This window comes from Cynocephalus volans, chromosome 13, assembly GCF_027409185.1.
Source record: "Cynocephalus volans isolate mCynVol1 chromosome 13, mCynVol1.pri, whole genome shotgun sequence".
Taxonomy (NCBI): domain Eukaryota; kingdom Metazoa; phylum Chordata; class Mammalia; order Dermoptera; family Cynocephalidae; genus Cynocephalus; species Cynocephalus volans.
Window position 1 is genome coordinate 1,522,566 of NC_084472.1, and position 27,206 is coordinate 1,549,771.

At 38.3% G+C, this 27,206-nt stretch overlaps 1 pseudogene; it reads right to left on the reverse strand.

The window, feature by feature from the left end:
* Positions 1-340: 340 nt before the first annotated feature.
* LOC134362130 (nucleoporin SEH1-like) lies at positions 341-26,001 on the reverse strand (annotated as a pseudogene).
* Positions 26,002-27,206: the final 1,205 nt, after the last annotated feature.

The following is a 27,206-nucleotide window of genomic DNA, read 5'->3' on the forward strand; positions in this document are numbered from 1 at the left end:
GATGTTTACTATTTAGATTGAAAGTCACAATCTATCAGTTCTAGATGTTAGTCAACATACTGACTTTCTACCTTTTAAATAAATGTAGTACTTGTTCATCCCCTAATTTATTTGTTTGGAGTTGCTTTTTTGTTTTTGCAACTCAGTAAAAGGACAGTAAGCCTTACCAACTATCTTAAATAAAACACATTCTATTTTGATAAGGCAAAAGGTTCGTGTCTTTTAAAATATATTTTATTAAATAACCTACTTCGATAATAATTATAAAAGTTTTAAACATTAATTCCAAGTAGTAAAAGGCAATTTCCTTTTTAAAAAAAGAAGACCAAAAAGTCCATAATGTTTTGCTGTTTTTTACACAGGAATGCTTTATTTTACATGCAAGTTACTTGCAACATTAGCCTGTAAAATTAAAACATTTCTTAATGTTTCAAAGGCAGACTTAATTTCATAATGATACACTTCCACGTTAACCAGTATGACAAAGCATAAGAAACTTAAGATTATGATAACAGTTCAAAATAAAATTTACAAAAGAGGCACTTTGAAGTCAGCTACTATGTGTAACTTCCACAGTTAATGTTACTTGTATGTTTCTCATTTCATCAAAGGTGAAGTAAATGTTCCTTTGATGCAGATGCACAAACAGGTTTAAGTTCCAAACATTATGTTCTGGTTGTAACACATGCAAGACACACCCTAAATTAGAAAAATCTTCTGAAAGAAAATGAAGAAAAACAAAAAGCAGCCAGGAATGAAAGGATTTACAAGCATTTGAATGAATTCTTTAAATGTTAAATCAGTGTTTTAAACCCCTTCATTCTCAGGTAGGGGATTAAGAGGCTGAGAGAGGTATTGTCTGCAAGGGTGAGGATACGGGAGGCTGGCAGTGTCAGCATCGCAAGAGTGCTCTACCAGAGGAGGAGGAGGAGGAAGGAGCTGGGTATGACTGGACCATCTCCATACAGCCCGTGGGGAATCCAGAGGGGTAAAGAAATACCTGAAACAATGAAGACAGGAACAAAACACCAAAACAAAACAAAACCAACAGGGGGGAAAGGAAAAAAAGCAAGAAAAAGAGAAAAGTAGTAAATACAAAGAGAACCAAAGAGGAGAAAACACATGCTGGAAAGAAAAAGCTTTAGTATATTCATGCCAAAACTAACAAAACATAATAGCACAAATCAAGACCCTTACTCAAAGCAAGATTGCTTAAGCAGGTATAGAAATTTGAAAGAAAGAAATACAGTCTGTTAAATTTAAAATGTCAAAAAAAATTATCAGTATGAATGTTACAAAGAAAGACATTAATTTTATAAATTTAGAACATTTTCTCATCTCTCAAAAACACATTTGATGCTATTCTGAAAATTTATAAATCTAATGAGCTTTATTTTAAGCAATGCTTCATTTATAGCAGCAACAGGCACACATTTTTCCAGTGCATACGTGACACTGAGAACCAATTCAAATATACTTTGACACAGTATGGCTGGCTACTGCAACATATGTAGGAAGAAACACATCATCAAACATACCTTTCTTCAAAAACCCTAGAATAGCTACACAAATTTTGAGTAAAAGAATACAAAGAACTATTATGCCCTACTGTTATTCTTCTGCCATTTTATAACTTACCCATAATACTCATGCATTATAGCAAACTTAAAGATTTACAGCTTTGTCATCAAGGTCAGAGCTTTACAGGATATGAACTAACTGAAACAGCCAACTAAATTAAGAAAATCCTGAGACATAGAAAGTTGAAGTTAATTTGCATGCACAATTCTGGCAAAATTTTAACTGCTTCTCTTATGTTTCCATTTTGATTTGAAGGAAACTTTAAGCCATGGAATCACACCATTAAAAATATACAACTGTGTTTTAGAATATTTTCTCTTTCGTGAATATGAATTGAAAACTTATAAAGGTGTTTTCATTTTACTAACAAATTATGAATGTTTAAACAATACCATATGCTTAACTTGGCTACAAACTGTACAGTCAAATTACTTTCATTTTACTACTACTGCTTTACTAATTTACTCCTTTACTAATATTTCTAAAATATTGCAAACAAAGGACAGACTTGTACTGAATAATATCATGTATAAAGCAATTCTACAAAAGGTAGACAAATCAGTACTCAAAACAATTTTTTTTTTTCTGACCAGTAAGGGAATTGCAACCCTTGGCACAGTGTGGTCCACACCACGCTCAGCCAGTGAGTGCACCGGCCATTTCTGTAGAGGATCCGAACCCATGGCCTCGGCGCTACCAGCGCTGCACTCTCCCGAGTGCGCCATGGAGATGGCCCTCAAAACAATCTTTATGAAAAATATTTATTCAATCTTCAAATTAAAATTATAAAAATTCATCATTTTAGCTGTTTTAAAAAACAAAAGAAATATATTCCCCAAATGGAATAAAGTGTTATTTTCCCTTCTCCCAACTACTTATGTAAGGATGGTAACAACCCTTTTAATTTTTAAACCCAAGTTAGTTTCAGGAACATTTCAAAAAAAATTGTTTTGGTGACAATGTCTTAACAAAAAGCCCCTCCATTTACATTTCAAAAGTTTCAAATAGTGTCAATAAACTGACTAGTACAAAAATTGATATACACTGTGTTTTTAAAGGCCTTTTGGACTGCGTTTAGTAGTAAGCAGGCTGCTGGTGTATCTTGAGAGAGGTCAAACGGCACTGGGGAAGGGGAAAAGGAGCTTGCTTTCCGTTGCTGTGTGCATGCAACAAGCAGCAAAACAGCAAAGTTACTCAATTTAGCTTGTACTCAGCCGTGCTTTCTGTTAAAGGACATAATACAAATGGAGAAGGGAAAATGCATCACAGATCTAACACAGATGATTATTGGCACAATAAGAATACAGATCAAAATGTCAAAGCTATTTACAAAAGAAAATATGCAGTACAGGTAATAACCAAAAACCAGATTTTTTAAAAAAATTAACTCTAGTATTCTTTGCTTCATGAAATCATCTTTATAATCTGATGTAACCTGAAATTGTTTTGTTGCAAATACTTAAAACCTCAAAATCAAATAGTTGGACTTCTTTATAAAAATATAACAATATAAAGATAGTTGAAGAAATTTTAAATACAATTTTCTTTTCTTTAGGATGACAACAGGACAACCACAGGACAGGTTAAGGCTGTGTTTGAAGCTTCCTGAATCATTTTCCAAATTATTCACAAAAGCATATTAAAATAATTTTATCTTACAAATCCACATATTTGAAATTTGGGTATGAAAACAAGAGGATGACTCTTTCAATCACACCAAATATTCTTTATTACGATAAACGAGAATCTAACTTATGCTAAATATTCTGAAAATCAAGATCTCAGATGTCATCTCCTCTTATAATCTCCATTAAAGTTTTAAACACAAAAGCCAAATCATTTAACTCACTCTCTTCTACAAAGCCTTAATTAATGTATTTTATTTAAAATTTCAGTTTGACCTGACGCAAAGGCCACACTATAAGCACTAAAAAACACTAATGCTCACCTAGGACTAAAACCCTCACTATTAAGCCATATTTCTTCTTCCTCTCATCACTGCAGAAGCAAAGTAAAATCTTAAACAAAGCTATAAACATTTCTACTAATAGGCCACTAAATTTCAGAATATAATTTAGCTTAATGACCTCACAACCTACCTGTAAATATTAGGACCAAGTAAGCCAAATACAGAGCTAACGAAGTGAATTTTTAAATTCTAGTGTCATAATTACATGTGAATTTCTTCATTCTATCTTATAATTCATGAAATAAACCGCCATCAGTATTGCTACCAGAATGATTTAAAAAGAAGACAATTTCTAGTTTTCCCACAAAATAGCCTACCTGCCAGCAGAAGATCCATTTAATGGATTTTGAAGATTTGGAATATTTGAACCTAGGGACAGATTTGAGTTTCCCTGCTGAGAACTCCCATTGACTGGGCTTCCATTACTTCAGAATACCAGTGCACTTCCAATTGTCCATATAATTAGCTGAAAAGAAAATGGTCAAATACATTAACATGATTAATACCTATGCGCAAGGGCACAAATCTGTACCTGTGTCCTTAAACTACAATTAAAGAAATGAGAGAGAAGCTATGGGCTACATTTCTTTCAGGATAAACATTAAAGACCTTTTTAAGATGAAATACAGATTAAGTATCCCTTGTCCAAAATGCTTGGAACCAAAATTGTTTTAAATTTTGATTTTTTCCAACTTTGGCATATTTGCATATACATCATGAGATGTTTTGGGGAGGGGACCCAAGTCTAAACATCAAATTCATTTATGTTTCATATATTCCATATATACATAGCCTGAGGTAACTTTACACAATATTTTAAAATAATTTTGTGCATGAAACAAAGTTTGTGTACACTGAACCATTAGAAAGCAGAGGTGTCACTATCTCAGCCACCATGTGGACAGTCCGGTTGTCTGGCATCACCATAATTCCTGATTCTAAATTTATATGCTACCCACAAGCAATAATTTTCTTACACTTATTCACACATAAGTATTTAACAATAAAAAATATGACATACCACTAATACAGTGAAAAAATAAGGTGTTCAGGGCAACTAAGCAGCACAGTAGCATCACCAGGACACCCGTGTCAGCTGTTCAACAACAAACAAGCATAGGCTGAATAAACCGTGTGTTATGCACCTGCGTTCTGACTGCGACCTGTCACATGGGGTCACATGTGGAATTTTCTTTTTGTGGCGTCTTGTCAGTGCTCAAAGTTTCGGATTTTGGAGCTTTTGGATTTCAGATTTTCAGATTAGGGATGCTCAACCTGTATGTATTATCTCAGTTTTAACAATTTTTTTAAGTTTTCAAAGAATTACTAATTTAAAAAACATAAAGCTTTTACCACCCACTTCCCTTCTTTACAAGATAAATTATTAGCAGAGACCATTCTCTAAGCTACCACATTATCACATTATGAAGTTAATATCAAAATAAAATCTTTGTCTTCATAATAATGAATGTCCTTACATATATATGTAAGGTAGTGGAGTTGTCTTCTGGGTAATGCAAGCATAAGTTATGTGGGTGCCTGACTGATGTCTTCACAAATGAATGTAGGTAACTAAACCCTTGGACTTTGAGTGGTTTATTCAGAATGGCCCTAATTCTTTGAATGCAAATTTGGTCACTGGAGACAATAAGCCCAGGAAACCCAAGTTAGGGAGCCTGTTGGGATGCTGCTCGGTGGTCATAAGGCCCAGAGGTGGAAAAGAACAACAAAGCTCTTAAAATCAAATTACACTGAGGAAAGGACGGTCTGGGCTGGTTCTACCACAGCCTAATATGCATTTGGGAGGCCCTCCAGCTTAGCCAAACTGCACTTTGGAAAACAATAACTGCTCAGGGTACATGAACTAAGACAGCTATAATTTTGGATGCTCAGTATGAGACGCCACGTACTGCGGTGATACAGAAATCATGGACACCTCTGCCCAATGCGTAAACATTCATGGAAAAGTGCAGAACCAAGCTACAAGGACCACAATCAGTGTCAACTGACCAGATCGAGTTCTCTCTCAGCCTAGCACTTGTAAGAAACTTTCAGAATCAGGGCCCCAAGGTTTTTGAGTTTGGGGGAATTGGAGAGAGGAAGTGGGGAGAAATTGGATTTTCTCCTGTTCAGGACTGGTTATCTAAAGCAATTCTTTAATAAGACAGGAGGTATCTGTAGTCCGATCCTGAGTTTGTAGAGCAGTCACTCAAGTTACATATACGGTTAATGGTATCTTTTTATTACAGACACTGCATATTCTGTTATAATTACCTCAGTTTTAAAAGGTGCTTTGTTCCACACAGGACTTAAAAATAATTAAATTAGTCATTAACTGCTATGAACTAGGTAAACTGATATTCAAAATAACACAAATTACGATATTAATTTAAAAGTAGCTGTAAAAGACCATTTTTTTTCAGAATATTTCAGTTTACACTCTTCAGTGAAATTGCTAAAGTAGAAATATAAAGCAACAATTCTCTCTTCACTGAACCCTTACCTTTCCACGGTCTCACACAGCCGTCACCTCCTGACGATGCCAGCACTGTTCCTGTCATATTCCAACTCACTTGCCAGACCTGAGAATTATGATGATCAAACTGAGCCACTATATGGATTTCATATTTCGTTGGCCCACCAGAAACTTAATAAAAATAATTTTCTGTTAACAAAAATAATTTTCTGAGGAATTCTGAGGAAAATTTATATATATATATATATATATATATATATATATATGCTGTTCTAAATAAAAAATACAAATGGTCTTGTGTACTTACCACATTATTTTATAATAATCCCCCCACCCACCCCTTGGCCCTGGAGCTGGGCCACGTCATTTTCATTTGACTCCCCAGGACCGTAGTGATCCCAGCACATAAGTGATATTCAGTGACTGTTTCAAGGAAGAAAGAAATAACAAAAGAGGATTTTATTCCCATAAACAACGATGAGAAATAAAGTAGATGATAATTAATTTAAAAAGGAAGGATGGCAGGAAAGAAGAATGGAAGGACGCAAGGAGGAAAAACGGAAAGAAAACTGAAACCCACAATTCAAAATTAAAGCTAAACAGGTTATTTACAGGAACATCTCAATGTTAATTTAGTTTTCCCTACGTAGACTGCCACTTATTCATTTAAACATCCACAGAGTACCACTTATATTCAGAAGATCTAATTAGTTGTTAGTATTAACCTAAGTAAACACAATTAAGAGAATATAAACCTCCTCTCTTTACTCAATTCCCAATCCCAAGTCATATATTTATACATAAAATGTTCATTAAAGAATTCATTCTTCAGCTCTTGGGCCAACCCTGAGGCGCACTCGGGAGAGTGCAGTGCTGGGAGCACAGCAACGCTCCCGCCGCGCGTTCGGATCCTATATAGGAATGGCCGGTGCGCTCACTGGCTGAGTGCCGGTCACGAAAAAGACAAAAAAAAAAAAAAAAATAGAATTCATTCTTCAGCTCTTACTTACCTCTACTCTCTCCTCCACCCATAAAGATAATGAGAAAGCAAGAGTATTTGCAAATTCATAATTGTTTTCAAAGCTCACCTCATAGGCTTTAATGTAAAAATTTTCACATCTTTGGTTGCCATTGCTAGAATATGGAAAGATCTTCCCAAGTTCGGAGCAAATGCAATATCATGTACAGGATCAGTGACTGTCGTAAGAGTTTCAGCTTTTGCATATTTTCTAATAAAAAAACCATACAATTTACACTAAAAATTTCAGAAATGATTTTGCAAAAATCCACACATAAATGTACCTCAAAATTTTTTCATACTGCTCACAATCAAACTGTGCCTACCTCTGTAGTGGGCTGAAAATAAAGGACCCAAGAAAGATACGTCCAAGTCCTAACCCCCAGCACTTGTGAATGTGACCGTATTCAGAAAAAGTGTCTTTGCAGATGTGATTAATGATCTCAGGATGAGATCATTCTGGATTTAGGTTCGGCCTATGTCCAATGTCCAGTGTCCTTATAAAAGACAAAAGAGGAGAAAACAGAGACACAGAGAAGGCCATGTGAACACAGCGACAGAGACTGGAGTTATGTTGCCACAAGCCAAGGAACTCCTGGAGCCAACAAAGCTGGAAGAGGCAAGGATTTCAGAGCAAGCACAGCCCCACCAACACCTTGATTTCAGATTTCTGCCCACCAGAACTGTGAGTGAGTAAATTTCTGTTAAGCCACCCAGTTTGTGGTCATTTGTTATGGTAGCCATAAGAAACTAATATAACCTCCCAGGTTTCCTCCTTTGATAATACAAGTTCAGCTTAAAACAGCTTAGTAAAAATTTAATTAGAAAGGTCTTGATTTATTTGCAATTAATATCTTTTTTAAGGAAAGGGTAATGAATTTCCTAAGCATTTGAATATAAATAAAAAAGTAAGGCTGATAAAAAACAGGAACTGAGTTTGTGATGATAACAGGAAACTATGCCAAAGTCTATTCATTCTTACAATTCTATTTCTTTGTCTGGAAATAGAGAATAAGAGGACAATAAAGGAGATGGCAGGTCAGAGTTTCCTATTAGGTTCTATGTCTTCAATTGAATATCATGAACAGAACTAAAGCAAGCAACCCTGTGTGTAGGACGGGGGACAGAGAGATGTCCCCATCCCACCTTTCCACTACCCTCCTCTAAGATATTGGTGTTTCCAGCATTCTGTACTTGATCTTTTCTTTACCCCAATATTCTTTCTGAAATACCTACCAACTTGGTTCTCTCCTTGACCTCTTCTCACCCTGTACGATCACTGTACACAATCTTGTGCACATCCTTGCTTCTACTGCATGGTCCGCATCAGCCTGGGCACTTCTGAGAAATGCAGGACCTCGGTCTCCACCCCAGGCCTACAGAAGCGGAATATGCATCTTAACAGGATCCCCAGATGATTCACATGGGCATTAAAGTTTCTACACCCAAGGTTTCACTACCTATAAACAAATAACTCCTATATCTATCACCTCCAGCCCCGTCTGCCAAAGGCCAGAAATAGGAGAGGGCTAGTTAAGAGCACACACTGCAGTCTGAATGCCTGTGTTTCAATCTGCACCAAATCCATTATCAGCTGAAACTTGACCTTGAGCAAGAAGTTCTCTGTAAAGTGGGGATAACACCAGTACTGACTCTAAGTGACCCATGACCCCCACCTCCTGCTATCACACCCTTGTGGAGTCTTGTCCTGCAAGTGTGGGTGGGTCCCATGACTTGTTTCTTAACCAGGGGAGGGAATATGGCAAAGGTGAGGGGACGACATTTGCATGACTACAGTGCACAGCTGGCACTGCCTGCCTTATAAGATGCACCCCTGTGGGCCTTAAGCAGCAGCTGTCTGCCTTATAAGTTGCACCCCTGTGGGCCTTAAGCAGCAGCTGCCATGCCATGAGCTCCCCTAGGGAGAGGGGACACATAAGTGCTGCCAACAACCAGCTGAGCGCCAATGTGGAGCCTTCCCCAGTCAGGCCCTAACTCCTGAGCCACAGACATTGTAAGATAATAAATGTGTGTTATTTAGTCCACTAAGTTTGTGATAATACTGTTATGCAGCAACAGGTAACTAATCTTTGACATCATATCCATCTGCCCTTTAGAGATTCCCACCTGCATGCCCCAAAGGCACCTCAAACTAAGTATGTCCCAAGTGAACTCTCTCTCCATTCACATTCATTCACTGCTCTGTGCAGTCCCCATCTCAATAAATGGCACGACTGTCAGACAAGCCAGAAACCAAGGACTCACTTGCTCTTCAACTGGCAACTCACTCATGTCAATTCCAAGCCCTAGACAAGTCCCCTCCTCTTCATCCCATTACCTTAGTGCACATCCTCATTCTTTATCACAGTGGGGCTACCACATTAATTCTGACTCCCCTGCTTTCAGTCTCACTTCCCCACAGCTGCCAAGGTCGACTTCCTAAAAGGTAAATACAACCATATAACTCTACAGGACCCTTCAAAAGTCCAAATGTGATAGGAGGTACACCAAACTTGAGTGCTTGCAGCACTCTCCAAATTCTGCCTGGCCTGCTGGCATGCCTCTCTTCCACCCATCCTCCCAATCTAACACCTCACCAGGATGGATCTGCTCCACATCTTTGCTCTTGCTTCCTCTCTGCCTGCAGAACACCCTCCATCTTTCAAGACTGAGGCTCAAACATCAACTTCTACCCAACACTTCTCATAGCCCTCTCAGGCAGAAGTGACAGCTCTTTTCTGCTCTACTGTACCTGGTACAAGCTACTACCCTAGCATCTACTGCAGTTTACTGTATTGAGCTCATATCCTAAAGACTGTAAGCTCCTTAGGTACAAGACTGCAGTATAGTCACGTTTTTATCTTCAGCTCTTAGTACAGTCCCTGATGCTTATGAAATGTTGGAAAAAATTGAGATTTTTTTTTCTTACCTGAGACAAGCTTTATACTTTAATAAAGGTTCTCTAAAGTTTTTCCTATCTGCAGGAACTGAATAAGAGCCACAATGAGAGTAAACAAGGAGAATAAACAAAAAAGACCTATTTCTGGTCCTGACTCCTGTATTTGACCTTAGACTGGCCATTTTACTCTGTTGGTCTCAGTTTCTTCCTTTGTTAAATAGTGCTAATATAAAAGCTGCCTACCCTACTCATAAGGTGGTTGTTAAGACTCAAATTTCATAATATATATGAAATGGCATTTGCATTATCATTATCAAGTCTAGATCTGTCTTAATATTTTCACTCACCAATAAAAATAAATATATCCAATACTGGTTAATTTAGCAAATGTTTCCTGTGTACCACCAAATGGAGATACTGCTTACAAGAAAATAAACAGGTATTAATAACTGGATGCTATGTAGTCCACTATCACATAGCCTCCATGTGAACACGCTCAATCTAAATAAGAACCTTCAAACAACTCTTACTCAAAGAACCAACACCAAGAAATACAAAAAGTGCCGAACTGAAAAAGTCAGATTACTTCCTAAGTCAATCACACACGTGCGTGTCCACGCAGACACTTACCTACCCAACTCCACTGCCCTCCCCCCCCCACATTTCAGATGCTGAAAATGCCAGACACTTGCTATCTGACTCCCCGGCAGCTAAAGCATGAGTGGATGATCCAATTCTGACCAGCAACACTGATGAGAAGCCAGCTAATATGCCTCTAGAAAAGTTTTTTTCTCCCCAATATAAAAAGACACATGAAAGGAAATAACTGCATGTGAAACCTGGAACTGCTGCAGCCTCTTATGATCATAAGAGGGAGCTGTCACCAACATACTAAGGATGACAGTAAAGAAATGGAAAAGACTTAGGTAGGTCCCTGATGTCACCATCAAGCAAGGGAGTCATTTAACAAACCCCAGAACTGCTCCACCCCTGGCTCCTTGTTACGTGAGACAATACAGAGGACCCATCCCCTAATCTGGATTTATTGTTTAAGTGATTCATATGCAACCAGAGATTATTTTAACAATGGATTATTTTAAGTAGTCAAGTAACTTCTACTTGCCTGTATTTGCTTTCAGAACTAACTGCAAGTTCTTTCTTTTTAATCAAATCTTATTTATCAAGTACTTTTATTTTCTTATGTTTTTAGAAATGGTCCACCTTTTAAGTTTTGGATTTATGCCTCCGTATTCATTCTGTTCAGCTAAGTTTGAAAATTACTTTAAAAATACTAATTCTTCATGAAGCCTCTTTAAAACGTGCTACCAATTTGATTCATAACTTTAATAGCTAAAAAGGCTATGAAAATCTCAAAAAGGTCTAGAGGAAGGTTCTTAAATTCTAGAAGTATGCTGGCAAATATAGTAGCACTAGCCACATGTGTCTATTTAAATTTAAATTAATATAAATTAACAAATTCAGTTCCTCAGTTGCATCAGCCACATTTTGAGTTTCAATAGCTGCATGCAGCTAATGGCCACTGCATTACATGGCACAGATACAGACTATTTCCACCACCTCAGCGAGTTCTATAAAACAGCACAATTGTAGACAGCGCCTCTCAGAAGAAGTCAAGAACCCAGGAAGGTAGAAGATATAACAGCCCCTCAGAAACCCAAGTGGTAACATTCTGAATTGCAGAGCTGTAGTGGATTGAATTATGTCCCCTCAAAATTCACTGAAGCTTGAATTGTGTCCACCAAGTTTCATGTATTAGAAACTTAGTCCCCACTGTGACTGTAAGGAGGGTGGGAAATCCTATTATCGTAATTGAAAGGTAGAGCCTTGAAGAGGTGATTGGACTGTAGGACCATGCAGTAGTGAATGGATTAAAAATGGTGGTCAAGGGCACAGTTCTGAGGAATTTAAACGAAGAGGAGAGTCTGTCTCTCTCTGCTCTGCTCTCTCTGCTTCCACCATCTTGCAATGTGAGACCTCTGGGTCACTGTCACTGCCACCACCAGATGGACTTTGGACATCCCAGCCTGAGAAACTGTAAGCAATAAAAATTCTTTACAAATCACCCAGTTCCAGGTGTTTTGTTATAAGCAACAGAACCAGACTAATACAAGAGCCCATGGGAATTATACCAGTTCGTCTCCTCTGCTTCTTGCAAGGCCTGACTTCTAGATCCAAGAATTTTGTCTAGCACTTATGAAGCCCACCTGATCACCTGATGGATGCTCTTTCCTCCATAAGACTGAGTACAGATGCTCCTTGATTTGCAATGGGGTTACGTACCGATAAAACCTATCGTAAGTTGAAAATATCTAAGTCCAAAATGCATTTAATTCACCCAACCTACCAAACATCATAGCTTAGCCTAGCCTACCTTAAATGTACTCAAAACACTTACAGTTGAGCAAAACCATCTAACGCAAAGCCTATTTTATAATAAAGTGTTGAATATCTAGGGTAATTTACTGAATACTGTACATTATGTCAAAATTGTGATGGTTTCCCACCATTGGAAAGTTGGAAAATCATTAAGTTGAACCATCCTAAGTCAGGGACCGTCTGTATATCAGACACAGTGCTTATGGCTCTCAGAGTTTACACATACCTATATCTCAACGTGACCAAAATTAATTTATCTCCACATGCTACCACACTCTACCCAAGTCTGCCCTGTTTCTCTAGAAATTACACGCTATCCATCAAACTGTTAAGCCAGAACCTGGAATCATCTTGATCCCTTCCCCTTCCCCCTCACCTCCCACGTCTAATCAATCATCAGATCCGATTGATAGCACGTCTTAAATTATTCTCAAATTTCTCACTTCTCTCCATCCCCACAGGCACTATTCTATTCCACAGCCACTATAATTTCCCACCTGGACTATTTCACCAACACTGTTGCACTGAATCTACTCGTGTTCTCTCCCAACACTTTCCATACCGATGGAAGAGTTAAACCACTCTCTGATCCTATCATTCCCCGCTCACATTACCTGTAAGATAAAATCGAAACGACGGACGCTAGGTCTTGCAGATATGAGTCTTGCCTGTTTCTCACCACACTCCCTTCTGCCTACTTTCTTCCAAACACAGTAGAAACAGGTTGGTACATCTTGTCCACCTGGAGTGCTTCTGCCCTCTTTGTCTTGCCAACTTCTTATCCTATAGGTCTTCTTCTAGGTGAACCTCCTTTGCCCCAAAACTAGATGAGGTCCTCCCAGGTATAAACTCTTCAACACTGATTCTCCTAGATCATAAAATTCATCATCCTTTTTACTATTATTTTTTGTTTTCCCTGCAAATTGACTCTGGGATATCAACTATCTGTTCCTCCTTATCATTCAGCCCTAAATTATCAGAGTCTAGCACAGAACTTGGCATATCATAGGAAATCAGTAAACATGTAATGAATGATACACAATTCAGTTAATGAATAAAGAAGCAGTACTGACCTGGTGTTCTCATTATATTCGAAAATCTGAACCTTGGCCATCACACTTGGACTATTGTCATCACTTCCTACAGCTATCATGGGGGAATGAGCACGACAGCTGGAAATGGAGAGTAAGAAGTAGTTTATGTAATGATAAAGTTAATACACATTTAATTCAGAGAATTAAAGAACTGGAGTCAAGCAGACAGACAACCTAAGTCAGCCTGTCCCTACTAGTTCTCTGTCATACACCTGACACAGCTACACCTTGCAAGTGTGCCTGCTTGAGAATGTTACACACAGAACTGAGGATACCGTCCTTCTGGATGGTTTTTAACATTTTCTTATGGCTTAGATAGAAAGGAGTTCTTTCCCAAAAGAAAAGGTTTCAAGTATTCAATAGATTAAAAAAAGATACCTGAGAGGTCTTACCAGTTTTTCCTCCTGAAAGATTTGGTCACTAACTACAAAACAAAAAATAACCTGATTGTAACCAACTTTGTGACAAAAATGTTTTAAGAGCTTTATAGAAAAAGAAGAAACTCAGATGGAGAAAGAAGTAGAAAAGACTACCCCTCAGGAAGTCCTGCTCTCCATATATTATTCATTTGAGGTCAACCTCATTTTGCAAAAGGCTAAAGATAAGCAATAAGAGAATGAATGGTTCGGGCCGAGCCCGTGGCGCACTTGAGAGAGTGCGGCATTGGGAGCGCAGCGACGCTCCGCCGCAGGTTCGGATCCTATATGGGACTGGCCAGTGCACTCACTGGCTGAGTGCCAGTCACGAAAAAGACAAAAAAAAAAAAAAAAAAAAAGAGAATGAATGGTTCTACTGAAGTGACTTTTTCATTTCTATGCCTAACTACCTAGATATTGATTTTCTTTTCCTCCCTCATCCAGATTAGGTAATAGCTCTGTGAACATGTCACCCTTGCTTAAACTTTGACCTTGATATTATGATCTACTAACCCTTAATGCTAAAAACAAAATGTGGTAATTGAAAAAAGAATTTTCAGTTCTTTATTTCTAAAGCTTTAGGTAATTAGATCAGATCATCTAATTAAGAAAATTACCAGGCAAACTGTAAAGTGCCACAGTAATAAAATAAAATTAAAAGTCATTTATAATAATTGCTGGCCACTCAGATAGATGTAAATCCCACAGTAGTTTCCATATCCCACAAACTTTCTTTTTTCAATGTACTACAAATATGTTTTGATTTTACGATATTAGATATTGAAATGAGGATCAAAAGTATATTTATAGTAACATTGTAAAATTACTAAAAACTAAATATTTTAAAAACATAAATTTTTAAAAAACATCTTTAAATCAAATTATGAAATGTTCAGATAACAACCTGAATTGAGGATTACTTCATTTGTATGACCAGCAACAAGATGTTCACATTTAAACCACTTTCTAAATATAATTCACAACTAAACAGTGAGAAAACCATCTAGCTTTCTGACTAAATAATGTAAACAGGTCACCTGTGTCTCCTTCTCCTCCCTCCTAAGGTTCCACTGAAATGATGAAAAAATAATACCATAACAGTGCTAGAAGTCAAGAAAGTGTGCCATCAGACATCAAGATTTTTGGAGGAATCCCAGGAAGATAGGAAACAGGAGGAGATCTGAATGAGAGAGAAAATGCAAAGGCAAAAGTGGTCCACACCACCATCAGGGGTAGAAAATTCCAGAAACTCCAACCTCCAATTAATAAATGCAAAGAAAAGAAATGAGTCACAGGGCTATTACGAAGTAATCTATTTAAATAACAGAATTCAGGGAACCAGGGACAGCTAGCAGCTGACCCTGCTCTAGGTTAAACAGTCTGAGGAAGGATCCTAGTGAGATGGTTAGAAGTTGAAATAAAGCAGTACATGCTCCAAAACTGGCAGGGAGAGAGGCAAGGAGGAACAAAACACACTGAAGTGTTCCATCCCCAAAGCAAAGTCCCCCTTTCTTTGGCAATAGGGTACCCAGCCTGCTAGACTGCTCTGGATACACAAACTCCACAAGAAAGCCTCCTGTCAGCCCCTGCACCTACACGGACCAAACTCAGTCAGCCTTCCTAGTTAACAGGGCGAACTGTGAAGACGAAAGAGCACGTAAGAAGAAGAAAACCAGCACCAGTTTTCTCTACTAGCCATAAAAGTCCCCTGTTCATAAATATAAATAGATAATCAAAGACTGACAGACACTTAAGGAAAACAAGGGGCACAGAAGATAAAGACCAGGGTGTACAGAAAGAACAACTGATCTTCGAGAAAAGAGATACAGCCGATCCTCCTTATTTACAGATTCTGTATTTGTAAACTGGCCTAAAATTTATTTGTAAGCATAAAACCTAACACTTGCAGGCTTTCATGTCATTCACCACCATGCACAGAGCAGCTCTGCAAAAACCCTGAGTTTCCTGATGCACACGTTGCCAGCCGAGGTGACACAGTGACGCTCGTCCTTTACCCTCAGCTCTCATACTGTGAGTAAGGGCCCACTTCACACCCTACTTAGTGCCACACTTTTCCCATTTTGTGCTTTTTGTTGGTGATTTTGCCATTTAAAATGGCCCCGAGCATAGTGTGGAAATACTCTCACGTGTATTCCTCAGCACAAGACTGTGCTGTGCCTTACGGAGAAAGCATGTGTTCAAAAGCTCTGCTGAGGCATGAGGTATAGCGCTATTGGACATGAATTCAATGTTAATGAATCGACAATATACGAGGGAACTTCAAAAAGTCTGTGGAAAAATAGAATACAAGATAATAATCTTTCCATGTACTTTCTGAAGTACCCTCATATACTAGATAAGTTGTCCTTAAACAGAAACAGAAAACAAGGTTATGCTTTATATGCAGTTGATGAAAATGTTGTGACGGGGCACCTAACACTATCTTTCCTCACGAGCAATTCAGTCTGCAGTGTTAGCTAATTCCGTGCCCACATCAACTGTACAGAACACGACTACTACAAATTATGAGAACTGATTGTAGTTCTGGGAAAAAATGGAAATAAATTTTAATTAGAATCCTCAGGGAAATATTGTATCCATGTAACAGAAACTGATTTGTATAAAAAAAGGAGTAATCAGAGAAAAGAAGACTTCTTAACAATTAAAAATGACTGACATTCACCCCAAAATTCAATGATGGGATAAAATGTATATCTGGAGAACAAGCTGGAGATCAAAGTAGTAAATCTCCAAACAATTTTAAAGAACTGGGAAGTAAATCCAGGGGGAACAAAAAGGAAAGTAAATCTAGAAATAATCAAATATGAGTTTCAGAAAGACAGAGTAGAGATGATGGAAGTTATCAAAGCATCACTGAATATCCCCAATTTGAGACAAGAACCTTCATTTTGAAAGAGACCAGTAAGTGCCAAGCAAAACTTATCAAAAAAGATCAGCATGTAATAGTATATATCCGGACCTGTTTCAGAATAATCCAGGTTTTGTTTTTGTTTGTTTGTTGTTTTTCTGGAGGGAGGGCAATGAGGATACTTGTAGAGATGAAACAAGTGACTTGACTTGATATAAGTGAGTGATGGATATGAGGGTCTGTCCATTGTACTTCTGTTATTTACTTTTGGTGGATCTGAAATTTTCCCTAATAAGAAAAACTTAAAACAAACAAACAAACAAAAAACCATAGAAACATCCTGGTTAAATCTAAATCTAGGAATTTTTCTACCTCAAACCCTACAAAGCAATTCCAGAAGGTTTAATTACCTAAACGTGAAAGGCAAAACCAAAAACCTTTCAGAATACACTTGACAGCATCAAGGAGGGGAAAAATCGCTCAAAAAATAAAACACAAAAAGCATTCTAACAATAAAGGAAAGACTGATAGATGGGGCTACATTATAATTCAGTTACATCAACTATCAAAAGCCATCATAAAAAGTGTCAAAATGACAAACACAAACTAGGTAACAGAACTCAACACTTGGAACAGAACTCAAAGTAATGAGACAAAATTCTAAAACCTTTCAGAAAGAACAAGCTACCTGCAAAAGAACCAGCATCAGACCAACCTCAGACTTCTCATTAACATAACCCAAAGTTAAAAAGATACAAGAATAATATCTTTGAAGTTAGAACTCAGTTTGTACTTAGAACTCGAAAACTAGCCTGGGCTAAAATTAAAACATGTTCAGGTATGCTAGAATTCAAAGTTCGCCATCCAACCCATACGGGAAAAAATTACTTGTAGAGTGTGCCACTGAAATAAAAAAAAGATTAAAGACAACATGATTATCATCACACATTGTACACAGGTACTGATACGCAACAATACCCCACAAATATGAATAATCAGTTATTTTACAATAAAATTAAAATTAAAAAAGAACATGAAACTTGTGACAGCTAAGTATAAGCCAGAAGTAAAAGAATCAAGAAAGAAAACAGAGCATCTATCAGAGGGTAACATCAAATTATTCTGCATAAACAACAAAGTTTTCATGAAATAGATAATACTTGCACCAACAATGAATATTTACAGAATCTAATAATGTGAATCTGGCTGCTTCTTAATTTTTTGAATCAACTTGTAGTCAGAAGACAAAAATACTTATATATATATATTACATGTTTACAGAAATGAAACATAAAGATCGTAAATCTTGCCAGTGTGCAAGCAACATCATCAAAATTAGGAAATGGAAGGATCAATGTGAAGTAGAAGCAAAATAAGCTATTTCCTCATTTTTCAGGAAAAAGGGGGGGTCAATATATAGTCGAAAAATTGATAAATCTGTAAGTGGAGATATAAATATATTAGTTGAAATTATAATAATTTTCAACTTAACTAAAACAACTATCAACATTACCACAAATATCTATCTAGTCATATCTTGGGAGGTACAAAGTTTTATAAATGCATTATATTCATCTTTCATTTCAATGAGTACGAATACTGTTTAAAGACAACACAGCAAGAACCAGAGGTATAAATAAATCATTTAAAAATATAATAGGATCTGGCCAGTTAGCTCAGTTGGTTAGAGCATGGTGCTGATAACACCAAAATCCAGGGTTCAATCCCTGTACCAGGCAGCCGTAAAATAGAAGAAAATAAAGTAAAATTAAAAGATAAAATTAAATTAAATCAAATTTAATTTTAAAATAAAATAAATAAAATAAAATAGTGACCACTAAAAATAGAACTACTACTGACATTTGTTTTGAGAGGGTAAGAGAACTTTTACCTTTCATTTTATATTCTTCTAGATTATTTGAATTTTTTTCTTTACCAAGTGATTCTTAGAATTTTTAAAAAATAGTTTAATAGAGGAGCTGGCCAGTTAGCTCAGTTGGTTAGAGTGTGGTACTGATAATACCAAGGTCGAGGGTTCGGATCCCCATAGTTTAATAAAAAACAACTATGGTATATTCCTACAATCACACTCTATATAGCAGTTAAAAAAATGAGGTGGGGCTAGAGATACTAAGATATGGATTTGTAAGTGCTTACAATGTATTTGTAAGTGAAAAAAGCAAATTGTAAGGAAGGAAAATATGTGTGTTTATACATATCTCTGTGTTTTGTGTCTACCTCTATGTGTTCGTATGTATCTGGTTGTATTTGCACATATATGTGTTTATGGATACATTAAATATTTATTTATATATGCATAGAACCCAGAAGGTTCACACCAAAATATTTACAATGCTTGGCTTCCTCTATGGAGTGGAAATAGGAAGACAAAAGACATGACAGGGTGGAAAAGGGGGAATTTTTATTCTACGTATTTTTTTTTAACTCTACATATCTATATATTTTTGAGAAAAGAAACCATCGAATTCTTAGCCTAAAAGTTACTAGCTTGTTTTACTAGGATTATATTATCAGAAGTTTGATATATAAGCTTACCTTGAAGGGTTCCAAGAAATACAACTACAGCTTAGCTTACAAGAGATCTCATGCTGCAGAGACCACTGGCTGAGATTCATAACATCTGGTGCCTCATATATTCTCACTATACCATCTGCTGAACAGGTTGCTAACATAAGACCCATATGCTTGGGAGCAAATTTCACATCAGTAACAGAAGTTCTGCTAACCACTAGAGTTTCCTTTTAACCTGAAAAAAAAACGTTAACAATTCCACCACATACAAAAACAAAGCATGGTAGAGTGAATGAGCACAGGCTCTAGAACCACACAGAAACTCCTCTGCCACTTACTGGTACATAATCCTGAATAAATTATTTAAAATCTGTCTGGGCCTCAATTTCCTACAAAGCACATGGCAGAATACTGCACACAGCTGGCAACTGCTAACAAACTAGTGAGCTATAGTCAACTACTCCTTTAAAGCAGAAGACAGTCTACCTTAGAAAGCCTAAGCTTTATCATGTAAGCAATCTCTCAAGTAGACCGGTCACAAAAACAGAAAATGTTAGAATTTTCATTTTGGCAGTTTTGTCACAGAAAGCACACTGCAAGCAGTAAATTAAACTTATTTAAATCCTTTAACAGCAAATGGAAGGCATGCAACTTCTTCTTTTAAGCATAAAAAGTTAGCTAGTCCTACTCAGACCACCACTCTTGACCTTTAAGTGAAGGCGTTTAATAGTGAATGGTAGGAAGCTGGCACTGTGCCGATCACAGAAGTCCAGCATCACATTTAAAAGCTATTTTCTGGTACCCAGATAAGACGATATTTGACTGAAAATGTCAATAAAATTTAAAAATCAACAGTTTACTACCTGTGGTTACCAAAATACTTCTCAAGGAGTTTCAATATTAAAAGACCAATATTACATAAACATCAAATATCTTAGCAAACTTGTTTTCTACAAACATCATTGAATAAGTAACATCAACACAAATGTTGAAAAAATAAATGTATTAACTTAACTAATTGATTTAACTAATACAATAAACATCTTAAAATTAGAAGAAAAACTCCATACGCCACCACTCCTAAACCCACCCTATAGTATACAAAACTGATACACCTCAGACTGATGCCAGAAAATTTGCTTCTAATTGTATACATTTCCCTTCTCTCCTTAAGCAGCTGTTTGTCTTAGGGAGGCCCCAGTGCAAAGGCAATCAGACCAACTCCTTCCCCTGTAAGAAAAGAGTTGTAAAATAGTATGAATAGCATTCAAGCTAGAAAGCTATGGTAATTAAAATAGTGTGGTATTGTCATAAGAAAACCAGTAGAATAGAATAGTCTAGAAATAAATCCTCCATGTATGGTCAATTAATTTTCAACAAGGGTGCCAAGACTATTCAATGGGGAAAGGACAGTCTTTTCAATAAATGGTGCTGAGAAAGCTGGATATGCATGTGCAAATGAATGAATTTGGACCTTCAGCTTATACCATATACAAAAATTAACTCAAAAGGGATCAAAAACCTAAACTAAGAACTAAAACTATAAAACTCTCGAAGAAAACCTCAGGGAAAGTCTTCATGACAGTAAATTTGACAATTATTCCTTGGATATGACCCCAAAAGCACAGGAAACAGAAGAAAAAATAAATAAACTGGACTTCATCAAAACTTAAAAATTTTGTGCATCAAAGGACACTACAGGGCTGGCCAGTTAGCTCAGCTGGCTATAGCATGGTACTGATAACACCAAGGTCCAGGGTTTGATCCCTGTACTGGCCAGCTGCCGGAAACAAAAACAAACAAAAGACAACCCACAGACTAAGAGAAAATATTTGCAAACCATGTATCTGATAAGGGATCAATATCCAGAATATATAAAGAACTCCCACAACTCAACAACAACAAATAACAACCTGATAAAAACATGGGCAAAGGACTTGAATGAACATTTCCTCAAGGAAGACAAGCAATTGGCCAATAGCCCCATGAAAAGATACTCAACCTTGTTAATCATTAGGGAAATGCGAATCAAAACCACAGTGAGATACCACTTCATGCCCTCTAGGACGGCTATAACAAAAAAACTAGAAAATATCATGTGTTGACAAAAATGTGGAAAAATTGGAACCCTTGTGTATTGTTGGTGGGAATGAAAGATGGTACGGTCTCTGTGGAAAACAGTTTGACGGTACCTCAAAAAGTTAAACATGAAACCACCATATGAGCCAGCAATTCCACTCCTAGATATATATCCAAAAGAACTGAAAGTAGGCTTTCAAACAGGTATCTGTACACCAGTGCTTATAGCAGTGTTCCTAACAATAGCCAAAAAGTGGAAACCACCCAAATGGCCACCTACAAATGAACAGATAAGCAAAACGTGGTATACATACACACTATGAAGTATTATTTAGCTATAAAAAGGAATGAACTTGATGTATGCTTGATACATGAACATGATATATGAACATGGATGGACCTTGAAAACATTTTGCTTAGTGAAATAAGTCAGTCACAAAAGGTCAATTACTGTATGATTCCACTCAACACAAATACCTAGAATAGACAAGTTAATAGACAAAGTACAGTAGAGGTTACCAGGGGTTATGGGGAGGGGGAAAAGGGAGGTATTATTTAATGTCACAGAGTTTATGTTGGGGATGATAAGGACTTCTGGGTATAGATAACAGTGATGGGTACATTGCATTGTGAATGTAATTCATGCCACTGAAGTACACCACTTACAAATAGTTAAAATTGGGGTGTGCTGGTTAGCTCGGTTGGTTAGAGCACAGTGTTATAACACCAGGGTCAATGGCTTGGATCCCCAGTACCAGCCCGATGCCAAAATAAATAAACAGTTAAAATGATGACTATTATATTAGATATATTTACAGCAATAAAAAAAAATGCATTAGTGGGGAAATGGGAGGAAAAGGGGGGAGAAGAAAACATTCCAGAAGAACACACAAAAAGCTGCAGTAGCGGCTGCCTCTAGGGAGAGACCAAGGTGGTGAGGGAAGGAGAGCATTTTCTGTGTGCACCATTTTGTCACTTTTGGATTTTATACCATGTGTATGATTATTACAAAAAACTAATGACAGAGGGAAAGAACAAGCATATGGATGATAAAATCTTAAAATGAACACACTGGAAAGGTCTTAAAGATCACCTAGCTCGGTTCTCTCACTCACAGAGGAGGAACTTGAGCAGCACACAACGTGTGTTCTTGCCCAAACTCAAACAAGCAATGAGGGCAGAGCTAGAGCTTAAAGTAGGCGCAGATAAAGGAGAGCGCATTTTGTAAGAAAGCAAAAGAAAACAAAACAGAGCAAGTTTTTAAAGGATTTGAGAGGGTACTCTAAAACCATATCCTTATGATCATATACACCAACATCAAGGGTTCAGATCCCTGTACAGCCAGCCACCAAAAACAAACCAGAAAAAACAAGACAAAAAAGAAAAAGGCAAAAAAGTTAAAAAAAGGAATAAATAAATCATACATTAATATCATATAAAACATATAGTATATAAAATCATATACAAAGTAAATACTCTGGATTCATCATGAAAGTTACAATTAAACAATGCCATGGGTGCTCCCGAGTACCACTTCAGGCCCAAGACAAAACTAAAAGACAAGTATGAGGAAAATATGGAAAAAAGAAAAGTGGAACTGGTAAATATAGAGGGGAATGGTAACATTTTAGCAAGTGCCTGAGGTATTCTTAGAAGGACTAATGCTCCTGCTGGCCTGTTAGCTATGTTGGTTAGAGCACGGTGTTATGACACTAATGCTCCCTGGCTGCTCACATCTCCTCCTCCCCACCCTCAGAATACTAACAAATGTCTCACCCAGTGACTCTGTCCTCGCAGTTTATCATTTGATTCTCCTACTATTTCTTCCCACACAGCAGCTGTTCGGTCAAAAGAACAGGAAGCCAAAACCTGTCCGAATTCAGGATGTGCCCATGTCACACGCCATACAGATCCACTGTGTGTCTGGGGAATTAAAAAAAAAAAGAACACATATTCAATAGCCCTGTTTATTCTAGGGGGGTGGAAACTGAATTCATTCACATTTCACACATAAAAGGTTTTACTTGAAAAAGAATACAGATATCTTTACTTCTTTAATGGAGAAGTAAAAATCAATTTAGTATTTAAATAAAAAGTTAAATTCCAGAATTCTTTAACCTTTTGAGGATATTCTATACTGAGGATTGCAGTCTTTCTAGAATCAAGTTCTTCTATTATTTTACTAATAAAGAAAAATCCATTCAGATGAAGTTGACTACTTCCAGGGATAACAGTTGGAGACTTGCTTCAGAGTTTAGTCTAACCAAGCTTTGCAACAGATATTCTATGAGTCCACAATTTTTCTTAACTTGCAAATTCTTTCTACAAGAAACATCTACCTAACAAAATAAATAAAATCAGATTAATCAAAATTATTTGCTTCAAAGTCCATAAAGAAAGAAAGTAGATTAGTGGTTACCAGCGGCTGGGAAAGGGGAGACATGGGAAGTGACTGCTAAATGGGTTTCCTTTTGGGGTGATGAAAATGTCCTGAAATTAGATAATAGTGACGTTTGCAGAACTTTTTGAATAACTTAAAATCACTAAATTGTATATTTTAAATGGCTGAACATAATGGGATGTAAATTATAGCTCAATTTTAAAAAGCACTCTTCTATTTAAAAAAAATTATCTGCTTCAAAAGCCTAACAGTATATAGAAACTACAGCAGCAAAATGCTTAGAAGATCCTAACCAGTGGCTCTTAGACAATGGACTACTTGAGGAAAAGAGGCATTCAGTGAGCAAATACAGAGAAGGCCAAACACTTATATCCTGAGAAAATAACGTAAAACTAAGTATCTCATTATCTTTATATACGAAAAATGTCAATTACTATTCTACACCCTCTTCATGTTCACCACACCAAAAAAAAAAAAAAAAAAAAGGATGAAAAGGTCTGAAAGCATTTCAACATCAAAAGAATTTGCTAGGTGCCTCCCAGGAAAAACACTGTCTGAAAATAAACATGAGTTCACCAATTGCACTTATAAATGTGTTTCACACTTCTGTATATCTAACATTTTTTACACGCAACAACATAAGAACACGTTGTTAACCTGATAACTCTTCATGGTAACAATGTCACCAACCAAAGCTAATCTATGTACCCTTATTTTGTATCCTTTGTTTTGTCCAGTTTTTTGTGTTCCACCTTAATTCTTATACAGGGCTATTAAGTAAAAAAGGCACTAAGGCTGAGAGGTTTTATAAACTGTTAGATTCCCAGTAAAACAGAATCTAACTAAAGAATAAGATTTGCCCAAAAATGTTCATCAATGGTATTTTCAGTTAAGCAAAATGGTGTATTTATTGGATGTTTATAAAGAGACTTTAAAGACATAGGAAAGTACTTAGGAAATATGTTGTTAGGCTAAAAAGCAAGAAATAGGGGTTTCCCTTCGGAATGATAAAATTGTTTTTGAACTAGAAAGAGGTGGGTAGTTACACAATATTGGGAATGGAGTAAATGCCACTTAATTGTTTACTTTAAAATAATTGATTTTATGCTATGTGAATCTCACCCCAATTAAAAAAGCGTGGGGGGGGGGCAAAAAATTTGGATAGACCCTTCACCAAAGAAGATATATGAATAGTGGCAAATAGGCATGTGAAAAGATAATCAACATCATTAGTCATTAAGGAAACACATAAAAATCCAATGAGACACCACCTCACACCCACGAAAATGGCTGTAACAAAGGCAGATAATATCAAGTGCAGATGAGGATACAGAGAAACTGGAACCCTTATATACAGCTGGTGGGAATGGAAAACGGTACAGCCACTTTGGAAAAGAGTTTGGCAGTTTCTTAGAAAGTTAAACATACGCAATCTAGAAATTCCACTCCTGGTATCTATCCGAGAGAAAGGAAAATATATGGAGAAACAAAATGTGACATATCCATACAATGCACTACTGAGCAGTACAAAGGAACAAACTACAGACATGGAATACAACATGGATAAACCTTAAAAATATGCTAAGGGAAAGGAGCCAGACACAAAAGACTACATATTATAGGATTCCATTTATATAAAACATCTAGAAAAGATTAAAAACTATAAAAAAATCGATCAGTGGCTGCCTGTGGCTTGGGGGTAGGAAGACGGATCAAATACAAATGGGCACAAGGAAAATTTCCGAGTTGATGGAAGTGTTCTAAAACTGGATTGTGGTGATGTCTGTACAACTGCATGTTTAAGACTGTAAATTAAAATTTATGACTTCTAAGGTATGAAAAATTCTGAGTAAAGGTGTTCTTTTTAAAGCAAGAAATAAAACTATTAAAAATATATAAAGGAAAAGGTGAGAAAGAAATAAGCAGAATATGGTGAAATCCTAGAATAGCCACATTAGAATGCTGTGAAATTACAGACATTCGTACTCTCAGATTCCCTGAAATGTATTTCTGTTACTTTAATAGTGAAAAAGTGTAAAATACCTTTCCTTGAAAAGAACTATAAATTGTATAATCTTCTGAAAGCTGAACAGCAAGTCATTGACACTACCAAATACCTATAGTACCCCTTACCCGGGCCCTACCTGCTCCGCCGCGCCGTTCCCCTCACCAGTGTCCCCCGTCGGTCGCTGCCGCCGCCGCCGCCGCCGCCGCTGCCGCCGCTCACGATGCTGCCGTGGGCTCCGCTGCGGCCGGTTCCACTGCCGCCATTACCGCTGGGGGCGTGGCTGCCCAGACCCGCTGTCAATCTTCTGTCTCCAGGTGAGCTGCGCTAGGCTCCGCCCCATAGCGCCTGCGCAGTGTGGACGTGGGCGCCTGGAAGGCTCGGCAGCGGCAGTTCCAGTTCGGAGGTGTCCGTTAGTGCAGTGAAGACCTGGGAGCTGGAGGCTGCAGCAGCGACGACGACTAGGTCAACGACGATGGAGCCGACCCAGGGATGCGCTGTCTCGCTGGTGCCAGGACCGGCGGGAGGTGAGGGATCGACGGTGGAGCCCTCGGGGGTCTGCGGACGGCGGCCTCGGTGGCCGGCAGGTGAGGCCCATGCGGGGCGGGCGTGGGCCGTGAGAGGCGCGGGCAGGCTGGGGGTCACGGCGGGCGGCGGGCGGCGGGTCCGGGGTAGGTCAGGCCCGGGCCTGGGGCGGGCACGCGCTCCTCTATCCGCCGGCCCCCAACCGTCCCTGCGCCGCGGGCCGCCGCTCACTGGTCCTGGGTCCCGACCCTTCGCGCGCGTCTTGTTCCGAGGCAGGCGGGTCCAGGGCGGTTCGGGCCTGGGGCGGGCACACGCTCCTCTGTCCGCCGGCCCCCAACCGTCCCTGCGCCGCGGGCCGCCGCTCACTGGTCCTGGGTCCCGACCCTCCGCGCGCGTCTTGTTCCGAGGAAGGCGGGTGCAGGGCGGTTAGGGCCTGGGGCGGGCACACGCTCCTCTGTCCGCCGGCCCCCAACCGTCCCTGCGCCGCAGGCCGCCGCTCACTGGTCCTGGGTCCCGACCCTCCGCGCGGGTATTGTTCCGAGGCAGGCGGGTCCGGGGCGGGCGGGGCCTGGGGCGGGCACGGGCTCCCCTGTCCGCCGGCCCCACCCGTGCCTGCGGTCACCCCCCCGGTCCTGGTTTCCTCCGCTCTCCCCGCGCGTTTTGTTCAGAGGCGGGCGGGGTCGGCGCAGCCAGGCTCGGGTCAGGCGAAAGGGCCAGTACAGAGGCTGGCTGGTTAGCTTCGTTGTTTAGAGTCAGGCCTTGTGACACCAAAAGGGCCAGTAGAGTTGGCTCTCCATACCTGCGGGTCCTGTATCCGCAGTATGGATACAGCCAACTACAGGCCAGAAATATTAATAAGTAAATAAAAAGTAATACTAACAAAACCAGCCAGTATATATAGTATAACAACCATTTACATAACATTTATGTTGTATTAGGTGTTAT